The sequence below is a fragment of the Gossypium hirsutum genome, chromosome A06, assembly GCF_007990345.1.
Source record: "Gossypium hirsutum isolate 1008001.06 chromosome A06, Gossypium_hirsutum_v2.1, whole genome shotgun sequence".
In the NCBI taxonomy this organism is placed as follows: domain Eukaryota; kingdom Viridiplantae; phylum Streptophyta; class Magnoliopsida; order Malvales; family Malvaceae; genus Gossypium; species Gossypium hirsutum.
The window spans coordinates 3,207,911-3,222,209 of record NC_053429.1 but is presented as its reverse complement, the minus strand read 5'-3'; the positions used below and the strand labels follow the sequence as shown (position 1 = coordinate 3,222,209).

The window sequence follows — 14,299 nt, the reverse complement described above, 5'->3', positions numbered from 1 at the left end:
TTGTGGTTCCGAAACCACTGTTCTGATTTCACTGAATACGGGTTGTTACAGGTCTGCTTCCCAACAAATAAGTGTTTGGGGTAAGAAAATCTTGCCTAATGGAAAAAATGATGGAGAGTTGACAAAACTCTATACTTTACATTACAAAACCAATAAATCGGAAAAGGATGAATTATTTTGTGAAAGAATTTTTGGACTTATAAAAAGTAGAATTTTGTGACACCCCTCACCCATATTCAACGCCAGACTAGGGTTACAAAGCATTACCAAATTTATAAAACAATTAAACATTCATTTTATATAGGCCCAAATCTACCCGGGCTTGCACCAGAACCAAAACCAAAATAAAACTAAAATAATAAAACTAAAATAATTAAGACCAATGTCTCTGTTACAAGCCCAATTATTTAGCCCAAAATAAAATAAACCCCTAACCCAAATCCCGGCTCAAAATGGAAAAACACTCAAGAAACCCTAAGCCAACAAGTTTACGTGCACCGGAAGCTTCTGGAACATGCCAGAACAGCGCCAGGGAGTCGGGCTCCCACGAGCGGTTCCGCAGAGCCTCCGAGCCTCCTCCACGTCATCCCCACGAGCGTTCTCCTCCGTACAATCGAACCTGCGAGAAGAAAATAATAGAAAACAACTCACAGCAGATTGACAACAAATAGATCTAAGGGAACATTTTTGTATTTTTAATTATTATTTTTTTCGGCTATAAAAGCCAGTGAAATCGAATGTAAAAGGGATCTCTTTTAAAAAAAGAAATACATACGCATATTGTAGAAAAATAGAGAGTAATCCAAAATCAGTTCTTAAAAGGTGATTTTAGATTCAACTTTTCTGGATTTTATGCTTCCTTTTGGATTCTATTTCCTTTATTTTTTTCGTTATAGTTTTAAAGCCTTAGAAAGTAAAAAAAATTAAAGAGGTTCCTTACCAAATGCCATGGTTTCCTTTTGCTTTGCCGAAGTCAAGGCGTAGAGGGAACCTAAGGCTAAGCAATCGAAAGGCTTGTCGTCGTTATGGAGATGGATCAGCGTTCAGGGGAAAGGTTAAGGTCGGCCAATGTGAAAAATAGGAGAAAAGGGGGGTTAAGGATTAGTTTCAGCAAAAAATGGCAAAGTGCCATTCAATCGTTTTTTTAGTTTTTAATGGCAAGCGAAACGGTGTCGTTTCATAGAGAAAGGGATCCGCGCATATATCCGATCAGCAGGTCGGATCCGCGCCCTTTTGTTGTAAATGGTCAATTTGCATGATTGGTCCCTTCCTTTCGCATTAGCATGCGATCAGACTTACTTCAGATTTCCTTTTTTTTTAATTTTCCCCAGAATTTGTGCGACAATTCAACTGGATTCGCGCTTAAACGTTACATTTTGATATTTGGAATATTTACCTTTTCAATCCTCGCGTATTTGTGCGCATTGAGCTTTGGTCCTTGGTTCTGTTTCAATGATTTATTTTATTTATTAATTATCCCTGTTAGTTTAATTTTATTTCAATTAAGTTTTTTTTTCATTTCAATTTGTATAATTCATTATTTTTTTCATATTCATTTAGTATTCAACTCTTATTTTTTAATACATTTTAAATTACTTTAATAGTTTGCTTTGTTTTATTTTTAAATTATTATTTTAAAGTCACCTTTTATATATCATATTGTTTTAAAATTTTGTATAATATTTGATTTAAATTACTCATTTATTAATATACATATAATATTTATATTAAAATTAATTTTACTCTATATATATTATTAAATTCATGTTATTTTTACATATAGCTTCTTCTAAATATATTTATGCATATATATATATGTTTTTTAAAACCTATTATGCATATAATTTATTTCATAAGATTACATTTTAGTATATATATATTTTTATTATCATTTCAAATTTTTATGTATTAATAAAGTTTTCCTTATTTGTATGTACATTGTCAATTTTAAATAAATATTTTTTAACATTTTGCATATTATTTGATTCAAATATTTTCACTCTATAATATTTTTTTAATAATTATATATCCCTAGTTTTTATTTACAAGTTATTTCAAATTCATTAATTCAACAATCCATATATTATGTATATTATGTGTTCATCAATTCATCATTATTTTAAAATTGTCTTATATCACATTGGCATCTAATTTCTATTTTATACATTTTGCATTGATTATTTTATATTATGCCGTATACATTATTGTTGTATTTATTTTCTTCATTGTAATTTTAATTGTTCTCCATCCATGCTTGAAAATTTAATATCATTTTTCTTGGATTAATTATATTTAATTGTTTGTTTTGTTAGTAGGTTAAATAAGATTATATTATCTTCATTCGGCAAGTGTTGTACTTTATTTGTGCATGTTATCCCATACTTATTATTTCACTTTTTGTTTACAAACGTTGCTTGGTAATTTCCAACTCTTGAAAATCAATTATTTCATTCTATTTCAAGTAAAATTAATATGTTTTGAGCTAGTTTACATATCTTTTTAAAAATCTTAAAATAAGGCAATGTTCAGTATTTAGTGATTCGAGAAATCATGCCCTACAGTGTTGGGTTTCGATTTTTTTCGTTGAACTAAATATTTGGACATCCTTTTGTAATTTTTGACCTAAGAGCTTTTGGAAGCCAAAACTCAATCGTGTTCTTAAAAGTATAAAGGATCATGTCCTATCGTGTTGGATGTGATGCTTTATACCTTTGAAATGAGAAAGCTTTGACGACCGGCTTAGACTACCCAAACGTTGCAAAAAGGAACCACATTTCAAATTTTTTTAAAAACCCTAGACATAAGGACAGCAATTAATCAATCTTGTACCAGTTTTTGGGCGTAGTGAAGGTGCTAGACCTTTCTCATACGTAACCGGCTCCCGAACCCATTTTTAAATTTACATAGACCAAAATTGTTTTAAGTGAAACAAAATGTTTTATTAGGTGATCCAATCACACCTAAACAAAAAGATTGGTGGCGACTCCACATTTGGTTTTAAAAGTCGATCCCCGTTTTTTTTTCCAAAAATAAAAAATGATTTCAACACATTTCACATACATTTTCAAAATTCATGTAGTCATCATTCAAACTCAATCACATTGTCCTTAATACGAGCCTACGAGACCCTAAACATGCTTTATAAGTGGTTCGGGACTAAACCGATAGCTCAAGAAATTTTTACGAGACTTAGAAATTTTTACGCTCGTGTCACAGGCCTTGTGGACATTAGAATTGAGAGCACATGGCTGTGTCCCAACTCGTGTCTGACCCTGTGTAACTCTCTGACTTGGGTCATACGGTCAACACACACGCCTGTGTGGCTAGCCCGTGTGCCCTAAAAATGGCCACACACGTCTGTGTGCCAGGTCGTGTGCTAGGCCGTGCCAAACCTATAGAGTATACTAACTTATGCCACACAGCCAAGACACATGCCCGTATCTGGGTCGTGTGGAACATACTAACTTGATCTCAATTTCAACACCAGGGGACACACGACCATGCAATCTGACCGTGTGTCACACACGGTTGAGACACACACCCGTGTCTCTATCCCTGTGGACAAAAATAGGCTATTTACCAAGCCAATTTTCCACCCAACTTTACACATACCTAAAACAATCCATTAGACATCAAAACATGGCATAAAAAGGCATTCAACCAACCTCATTTAAGCATCAATTATACTATTTCAATATCAACCAATATCAAACATATCAATACCACAATATGCTATTCAATTTATACCAAATCTCATAATCTCAAATAAACAATACAATCACTTTCCACCATGCATCATTTATCCTAATCTCACAAACATACCAAATTCAATTCACAACCATTTGGTACCCCTAATTACCAAATATCATCAAGCATTACATACCCATCATTAACACATAACCAAAACAATATGTACATATGAAAACACAACCAATCCAACCAAATTAAGCCAACTCTCATGGCTATATAAACAAAACCAAAACATTAACATTTACTAGCCATTTCAAATGACCAAATTCATTTTCAAACTATATATCAAAATGGCCATAACTCCTATACATGCCATATACTCAAAATACTTAAGTTCAAAAGTACCAAAGTGATAGTAGTATAGTGTGATGAAGTCTCCGACAATCCCGAATCCGAGTTAGCTTTGATTTCACTATAAAACATGAAAAATAAACAAAGTAAGCTATAAAACTTAGTAAGTTCATATAGCATTTAAATCAACTCATCATATATGCTTAAATTAAACACATTAAACATAGCATAACATAGCTTACAATAAATGACCAACCTACCACATTTGTATTCACAAAGTTAAATGTAACTTTCATAATTTTCCTTATTTCAATGTATTGCTCGGTTTATGTACATACCTATAACATCCCGTATCAAACTCATACGTATCTACAACTTTGACATACCCGTTGAACCATTCAGAATACTATCAGATACATGGGAATCTCGCACCTTAACTGCCACATACATAGTTGAAGCTATCTCAATCTCGTATCACATATAATGCTCACACTAGAGCTATCAACAGGCCTGCTCACACAAGCTGACGGTCATGACAAAACTACACGGTGCTGCTCACACAAGCTGACGAGTATCCGCAAAACATGTTGAATAACTTAGCCACTAGTAGAACGTACAGACCAGCACCCAAATTACATAACCCCTAATGGCATGTCATTCGTATCCTAATCTATTCCTAAGATTCAATCGGGACTTTCTCACTTGTCGAATCATCATTGAATATGTTCGCAGTGTCGTATTTACAATTTATATAATATCAAAGCATTAAAACACAAGTATAATAATGTTTAACACATACGAACTTACCTCGAATGTAAAAACGGCGAATTAAGTCGATTAATCTAAAACATTATTCTTTCCCCGATCTAAATTCGTATTTCACCTTTCTTGATCTAAATATAATCAAAATTAAATTATTTAATAATATCTCTATTCAATTTAATCAAAAAACACACATTTAGACCTTTTATATTTTTGCAGCTAACAGTTCAACATTTTTACAATTTAGTCCTTATTTCATAAAATCATAAATTCATGCAATTCAACCAAAACCTATGCTATCCAAATTTCAACTAGACCCCTAACAATCCATATTTTTCATTTATTTCACAATTTAACCACAAAATATCAACATTTCACAATTTAATCCCTAATTGAATATTTTACCAAAAATCACTTAACAAATGTTGTTTATCTAACAACAAACATACATTTTCTATCATCAAACATCAAAATATATCTATATTCATCAATGTAAAAACCCTAAACCTTTAAAAATTTTGCAAATTAGTCCCTGGGCTAGCTAGATTAAGCTGCAACGATCTCAAAAAACATAGAAATCATTAAAAACGGGACAAAACGAACTTACAATTGAGCTAGCAAATGACCGAAAGCTTCAAGCTATTTTAATGGCTTTTTCCACCCTAATATTCTGCTAGGAGAAGATGAATGCATCAAATGCCTTTTGTTTTATTAATTTATCACTTAATTATCTAATTACCAAATTAACCTTAATAATAAACTATTAAATCACCTAATTAATGGCCATACTTGTCCACTCATAAAAATAATGGGTTAATTACCACATAAGGACCTCTAATTTAAAATTTCATACCTATTAGACACCTTTAGCTAATAGAACTCAAATTTTACACTTTACGCGATTTAGTCCTTTTTACCAAATTAACCATTCAAATGATAAAATTTCGTAACGAAAATTTAACACAAACATACTATCATGCTGTAGACATTAAAATAATAATAAAATAATTATTTTTAATTTAGATTTATGGTCCCAAAACCATGTTTCGATTTGACCAAAAAACAGACTGTTATAAATTTGCACTTATAGAAATTATAGAGTAAATGGAAATGAAAAGGAGGCCCTAAATTTTGTGAACAATGTAATGTTGAATTTTTTGATTCTTGAATACATAGATATTAAATAGGATACATAAAGCTAACATGTCTAATAGCTCATGTATGGTATATAAAATGTCTTCCTAGTTATATCGTCAATCTTTTAGATAAACTTCTAGAAGAATTAAAGGATCTAGTATATTGCTATGTATGATTTGATCAGAAATATTTTTTTACAGATTACACATATTAAGTTATTAGTTAAATTTAAAATTTATTTTAAATATTAAAATATTTCAATTGAATCTTTAAATCGAAATATATTTTAATTGGATTTTACCATTAATAAAACTATGTATTTGAGTAAAGTTTTTAGCGTTTAGATATATTGTCAAATTTATCCTTGAAAAGGTCAGGAAAAGCTTGAATAGTTAGAAGCTAAGAAGGTTTCAATTGCAAGAGGTGTTACTTTGGCAAAAGCAATATTCTTATAAGTAGTCTATTCTAAAAGGAAACTATGATGAAATTGAGAAAGTGGCTCGAAAATTTATTTGTGCCTATAATACAACTTGATATTAGTTAAATATTAGGTTATCAATGAGTATATATTTGTTTATTCATTTTGTTTTTTATGCAAGAACTACTAAAGACGAACATATAAAGATCTTCGGGTACTTAAGTGCATCTCCAAGAGTGAGGTTTTTTCTCATGAGGCTTGAACCAATCCCAAAACATCACATTATGGCACTGTTTTTATGAAATAATCGAAACTTCAAATAGTAACATCGATGTTTAAAAATATGAGAATGTCAAATGAAAAGATAATTTCTAATTTAATAGAATAAACTATGTGATATATATAACCAAGCCTTTTCTTTTGATAAGGAGTACTCGAATGCTAAACCAATGTGCAAGGTCTTGTGATGTCTCTCAGAAAGATTTTCCATCAAAGTGGTGTTGGTGTATGTGGCTAAAATAAAGTTATGATAAATTAATAAATGCTTCAAGTTATATATCAACGTCACTTTCTTTAAGATTCTATTTGCCTCATCTATATTGTGATGTGAAAAAGAGTTACTAGCAATTGAACCTCAATGATACAATAAAGTCCAATGACTATCTATGTTTTGGACTGACGGAAACAGTCCACTGAACATTGAGCAGAGCATAGCAAGGATATCAATTTCTATAAAGAATTTTTACAATAATTCTTTATAGAACAATCTAGGAATATAAAAGATAGTGGGAGAAATAAAAAAATTAAAAAAAAAACTTTGTTTCTATGTTTTTGGGTGTATCATACAAATGAAATTTCACTCCTATTTATAAGATGTCTCATATCTGTTCATAGAGACATAACTATCTAAATGATAGCCCTATCTTTAGCAATAAACACAACTTGAATAATTATAACTATTTGTTAATAATCAACTGACATAATTTTTAGTTGCTTATAGCTTTTCATTCGCAACTATTGAAACATTATATATATTGAAAATGTTCTAACAATTTCCCCACATTTTTTAAATATTCTAGATTTTGATCATCTTGGAAATCAATTGCATAAATAAAGGTATCTTACGATTGAACCTCAACTTAGTGAAAACATGTTAAAGTTAATCGAAATTTTTCCCAAGCCCGACCCACTTGTATTAAAAAATATTATTATTTTTTATATAAATTTTTTAAAAAATATAATATATCAAATACACTAAAAATATTAAAATAAATATTTCCCAACAAATTGAAATTAAATTAAAAAAAGTATTTATACTTAAATAACACTAAGATAGATGCAACTTCACAAACAAATGCCTTTAAAATAGTAGCAAAATTAATGTAATAGCTCGTTTTCAGTGAAATCGGAACAGTGGTTTCGGGACCACAAATTCGAGTCAAAAAAATTATTTTATTTTTATTGCATCGTCTGCATCATGATAGGAAAGACGTATGAAAATTTCAATAAGAAAATTTTACTGATTTTGTGTTTAATTAGAAAGAAAGGACCAACTTGCATATAGTGCAAAAGTTGAATTCTAGTAGCTAGAAGGATTAAATAGCTATGAAATTCAAAATTTGAGGTCCTTATATGGTAATCAGACCATTAAGGAAAGTTAGTAGATATTTTTAATGATTCATCCATGGAAAATTAGAAAAAGAAAATGACTAAATTAGAAATTGAAATAAATAAAAGTTGATAAATTAAATAAATAACTAATATCATCATTTTATATCATATTCTTCTCCAAATTGTATGGAGACCCTAGGAAAGAGAAACAAAATCAAGCAAGCTTAATTGGGTAAGTAATCTTGTCCCATTTTTAGTAATTTTTATATTTTTGAGATTGGAATAACCTAATCTATCTATTTTGGGAATCAATTTGAAAAGATATTAAATTATTGAAATTTTTCCATGGATGAATATGCTAAAAATTTGAAATTTATGGTAGAAAATGAAAGGTTATTGATAGATAAACAACTTTTGTAAAGTGATTTTTCATGAAATTGTGACTTAGGGACTAAATTGTAAAGATGTAAAATTCATGGAAAATTTTTTATTTTTATGAAATATATGTGCTGTAAATGTTATATGTAAAAATTGGTTAGGCTTGTAATAAGAATTAAATTGCATAAATTCCATTTTTCGAGCCTGGGGACAAAATTGTCATTTACAAAAAGTATAAGGGCAAGATGGTAATTTTTCCTAGGATGCGAATTGAATTAAATTGAATATGAAATGTATTAAATTGACGTTAAATTTATTTATATAGATCCGGATAACTCAAATACAAAGTTAGATCGAGGAAAAGAAAAAAGTGTCGAATTAGTAAATTTCCATATACGAACAAGTGAAGAGGTAAGTTTGTGTAACTAATTTTGTACATTTATATGTTTGAATTGAATGTGGTGTATGATAATTATGTAGTTGTCATGCATATGAAAATTGAATACATATCTGATAATGCCCGAAAAATGATAAGTCCCGTTGGAATAAATGAAGTTCGTTGGATACAAGTTTCCCAATTGGTTGTAATCTAGCATATGTTGCAGACACACCATAGCTCTTACGAGCATCCTGTTATAAGCCCTCTCGAGCTTCCTGTTATATGGTTCCTGCGAACATCTTAATCGATAGTGATCTTGCATGTGTTGCGGATTATCGCAGCTTTTTGTGAGCGTCCTGTTATATGATCGATTGTGATCCTGCATATATTGTGGACACAAATGCAACTCTTTATGAGAATCCTGATATAGGCTCTTTCTGAGCTTCCTAACATGGCTTGCTTGAACATCCTACTATATAGCTATCCAGAGCTCCCTGATAATAACTCTTCGGAGTTACCTGTTAAGCTCAATGAGCTTCCTGTTTTAAAACTCTTATGAGTTTCCTGTTATAGCCCGGATATGCTTCTTGTTACATGGCTCACATGAGCATCCTGTTATATGGCTCGAGAGAGTGTTTTCTGATTATAAGCCCTAATTGGGTATCCTTGGATATGAATTGATGGATTTCAGTTTTGTACACTTTAAGTGTACTACATGAGCGTATCCATCGATATTTTAAATAAATTTAACGAGTAAAGTTCTGACATGGCTAAATTGAACTTGAAATGATTTGTCATGAAAATGCACATGTAATATGGAAAAATGATATGTAAAGCATATGTATATGAAAATCATTAAATGATGAGCTCATCTATGTTCTTGGTATTATGTGAATTACTTGACTAACATGATTGGTGAAGTTGTGTGTTTTACGCTATTAACCAAATTGCTTGGATGCATTTTTGTTTGGTTATCTTAAATAAAAATATATGGTAAGTTAAATTCCTGTTATACGAATTTACTAAGCATTTGAAATGCTTACTCGATTTTCTTTTATATGTTTTATAGTGTTCAGAAGCTCGTAAAGGTTGGAATCAATCAGAACATCATCACACTATCCTTCAGCTCGTTTTGGTATAAATAGCAAACTTATTTTGGTATAATGGCTCGTTTTGGTATAAATAGCAAACTTATTTTGGTATAATGGCATGTATAGACTAACTTAGCCAATGTTTGCATGTAAATGGTTGTTTGTAATCTAGCCATTGGAATGGCTAGTGATGATATATTTAGTGAATTAATATATGTGTGTTTGGCATGGTTAGATTGAATGATGGTAAACCTATATGTCTTTTAAAAAGGTAAGTTTGAATATAGGTGATGACATATCATGTATAATGTTAATGTTGGCTTGGTTTTAATGTCTTGAATTGGTTGGTATATATGCTTATATGTTCATGTAGGTGGATGACAATTTGGGTGAGAAAAATGGCATTGAAAATGACCTATTTTTGTCCATATGGGCGTGTGTCTCAACCATGTGTGACACACGGTCATGCACACGAGCGTGTGGTTTGGCCATGTGTGACACACGGGTGTCCCCTGCATCTTAAAAATTAAGAAACAGAATGCTCAAAGATTATACAGGCAGAGACACGGGCGTGTGTCTCTGTCGTGTGTGACACAAGGTCTAGCACACGAACGTGTGTCTTGACCGTGTAAATCCTGCACCTAATTTTTTAAAATTAAATTGTCCACACGGCCTAGCACACGGGCGTGTGGCTGGCCGTGTGACTCAAGTTAGAGAGTTACACAGGTATGGACACGGGCTGGGACATAGCAGCGTGCCTCACATTGAATGCCCACATGGCCTGAAACACGGGCGTGTCACTTGGCTGTGTGTGCCTTACATCTAGGAAATTTTTTCAAATTTTGCGAAAAATTTTCTGAGTTTTTTATTTAGTCCCGACTTGTTTCTAATATATAAATTGGATCTCAAGAGTCCATATAAGGGACAACATGATTGAATCATGAAATGCTTCGAATATGAATAGTAAAATATATGAATTAATTGTAATTTATCTGTAAACTTCGGTAATGCTCTATAACCCCGTTTCGGTGACAGATACGGGTTAGGGGTGTTACAATTAATAATAAAATAAGAGTTATACAATATCCTAATAATAACAACAAAATAGTAGTAACACAGTAGTGAAATGACAGCAAAACAGTAGTAGTTTTTTTTTTTGCAAATTCGAGTTGGATCGGGTCAAAAAAAGCTTACCTGAATCACGATCCATTTTCTAAATAGACCTTATTTTTTATCCAAACCCATTTTTCAAACTTATATTTTTATTTAAACCCTCTCATATTTTGGACAACCTAACCCATAATCAAGTCTAAGTGATAACAATTAACTTTTTTCCACATTCAAATAAAAAAGAGCTTAAAAAGGTTAAAAGGCACAATTCATTTTAGAATTATTTTTAATTTTATAATTTTTTTCACTAAATGACGAAAGTGTCCCTTCAAAAATGCAAAAACTGTAGTAATTGGGTATAGAAAGTTTGTTAAAGGAAAGGAATACTTCAACTTTGTTTGTCATTTTGGTTTGTCGTTTGTTATATTGACCGGATAAAATATTATTATAATAAAATTTTGAAAATAATTATTTGATGTAATAAGAGTAAAGTTTTTAAACTTTACACTTAGGAATTAAAAATATTAAATATCTATTTAAATAAAAAATATTAGATTATAGCAATTACATTATTATAATTCATGTTTTTATAATGGTCGAACTGAGTAGATAATCAATTCTCAATTTAATCGATTTGTATAATTTAATTAAATCAATTATTTAACAATTTATTAAAAAATATAAAATAATCCAATTCAATAAAATTTTTAATTCAATTAATCTATACCAATTCAATTTCATAAACGGTAAACTTTAAAAAGGTGAAAAAGACAATAATACCCTTATACTAATATAATTCATTTCTTATGAAAAATAGATTTTTAATATTTTTTAATTGACGGGTGATTTTCGAAAACATAAATACTAAGAAGATTTAATTTAATAAATAAAATATAGAATCTCTAATCGTATAATTAAAAAATAAAATAAACAACCATAGTTGGATCCGATCCGACCTGACTCGATCGGATCATTGTTTCGCAACACGTTTTATATGACAAGAAATTAAGTGGGGGCTTGATCGGTTGGCGACATGATTTTCGCCCGCCTCTACTTTTGCTCCCTTTTTCCTTTTAGTATAATCTTACCTGCCGCCCATTAGAAGGACCCTACCTTGGGTTATTGTCTTTCTTTTTCACTTTTGAACCCCTCAAGATAATTCTAATTTAATTAACTCGTTGCATGTAAATTAATTTTTTTTAATCATATGGGTTAATTTCACATTTTAATTTTAATAATAATTTAATTCACTCCTTAAAATATTAGTATTATATCACTTAAGTTCTTCAATTAACTTAATCATTAATATAATCGAGAATATTTAAAATTATGTATACACTTACATATCTATTAATGGACGGTTTAGATCTATTATGTTATTAAAAAAAAGTAGTGTGTGTTTTTACAATTTAATCCATAATGCTTCAAGTAAGTTCAAATTAGAAGCAAATTTGACAGAATGACATGATTAATACAATATCAATATTAATATTTGAGGACTCGATTATTTTTTTAAAATTAAAAAATTAAACCCTAACTTATAAATTTGTATTAAAGATTGATACATTAGAATTTGAGTGAGAGAATGTCAGTTTGGGTGTTAAATTGGATTTAATAATAGAGTATATATAATATATATTTTTCCATCAAATTAAAGCAATAAAAGATGACAACTATTTGCTTGCTTAAGCCGCAAATAGATTCCTTAGTGGGGTTTTCAACAATAGACAAATAATAATCATTATCATTAATGGATACAAAGAAAAAAAAAGGAAAATTATCCTTTTAATACCAATTGAAAGACATGACATTAAACATCAACTACAACTTTATGAAAACACCCTTTTTCGTTAATTAAAACCTTGATTAACGCTTACGTTTATTTATACTCCTACTTTCCTTCAACTATATATATATATATATAAATATAATATAATCTTATTATGGATTTTGATGACATGAAAAAGTATTTCAGTGCATTTAAATTCACGTTTTCCTACATTGATAATAATCTCCATGTCAATCAAGTCAAGACTCAATCGGCTCAAATGTTTATATATTTACATGAAAAGAGAAAAAAAAAACCTAAATTTTCATCATTTAACTCTTGGGTATAATTATGATTTTATTTTCTCTATTATGTTGAAATTTGAGATTTGATCCTTTTACTTTAATTTGCTTATGGTGTTTTTACTTTTTATAATGTTATTATGTTTTTTTTTAATTTTAAGCATTCGATTAAAATGAAAATTTATTATTGATTTAACATGTTTGGTTGGATTTATACGTGATTAATGTTGTTAATTTTAATCTATTAATAACATTACAAAAATAAAATACTAGATTATATCAAATTAAAATATAAAATTTAAGCCCCAAACTTCATCATCCTAAAGAGACTTTAAAACTATAATTAGATCTCTTAACTTTTGTAAATAACAAATTTTTAGGGCCCAATGCTCCAAAATCCAAATCCTAACACTTCTTTTTTCTATTGAAGGTAGGATGAAGCAATTCATTGACAAACCCATTGGGCTCCCACTAGTCCACCAACGTAGCCTTTAAAATAGGACTGCAAATATCATATTGAAGTCTAGGATGAATAAGAGATATTCAAAATATTATTCAAGGTATTCGTGTCAATCTCCACAGAACAAGTCAATCAGGGATACGATTTGCATGATTTACATCAATTCAATCTTCAATGATTTTTTTTTAGACTAATCTTCGTATATGGATTAACACGCACCCATAAAATCAACTAAGTCACGACTCAACTATTTTAAGGTCCGTTTGTTTATATGTAAAAGTTTTTATGAAAAATATGTTTTGCATTTTTCTGTGTTTATTTCACAGAAAACAGTTTGGTCAACGGAAAATGACGTACATGTAAAATAAACCCTTTTTTACTTGTAAAATGATTTATTCTCTTGAAAAGCGTAAGCCATTTTTCGAAAAAGAGCTTCTCCATAGATAATTTAATTTTTATATAAAAATCAACTTAAATCAAGTTTAATATTATTATATTGATAATAATTTTTATTTTTATTTTTAAAAATATTTAAAATTATTAAAATATTAATATAACAAATATTATATTTTTTAATATTATTAAACATACATATTTAATTATTTATATTTAGTCATATAATAAATTATTAATATAGTTAATATAATAAATAATTTAATATTTCAATTTTATTTTAATAATAAATTTTAAAAATAATATTTTTAAATAATATTATTCACATATTATTGAAAATATCAATATTAATATGTTAATAATGTAATAGCCTAAATTTTCAATGCTGTCGGAACAGTGATTCGAGATCACTAAATCCGAAAAATGAGTAGAAAATATTAATAATTTAG

The 14,299-nt window shown here is 29.4% G+C and overlaps 1 long non-coding RNA gene across 1 annotated transcript; it reads right to left on the bottom strand.

The window, feature by feature from the left end:
* Window positions 1-345: 345 nt before the first annotated feature.
* LOC107930550 (uncharacterized) lies at window positions 346-1,473 on the bottom strand. Its single transcript, XR_001693036.2, has 2 exons — window positions 941-1,473; window positions 346-619 (listed from the first exon to the last, which is right to left on the bottom strand). It is a non-coding gene; the product is annotated as an uncharacterized lncRNA (long non-coding RNA).
* Window positions 1,474-14,299: the final 12,826 nt, after the last annotated feature.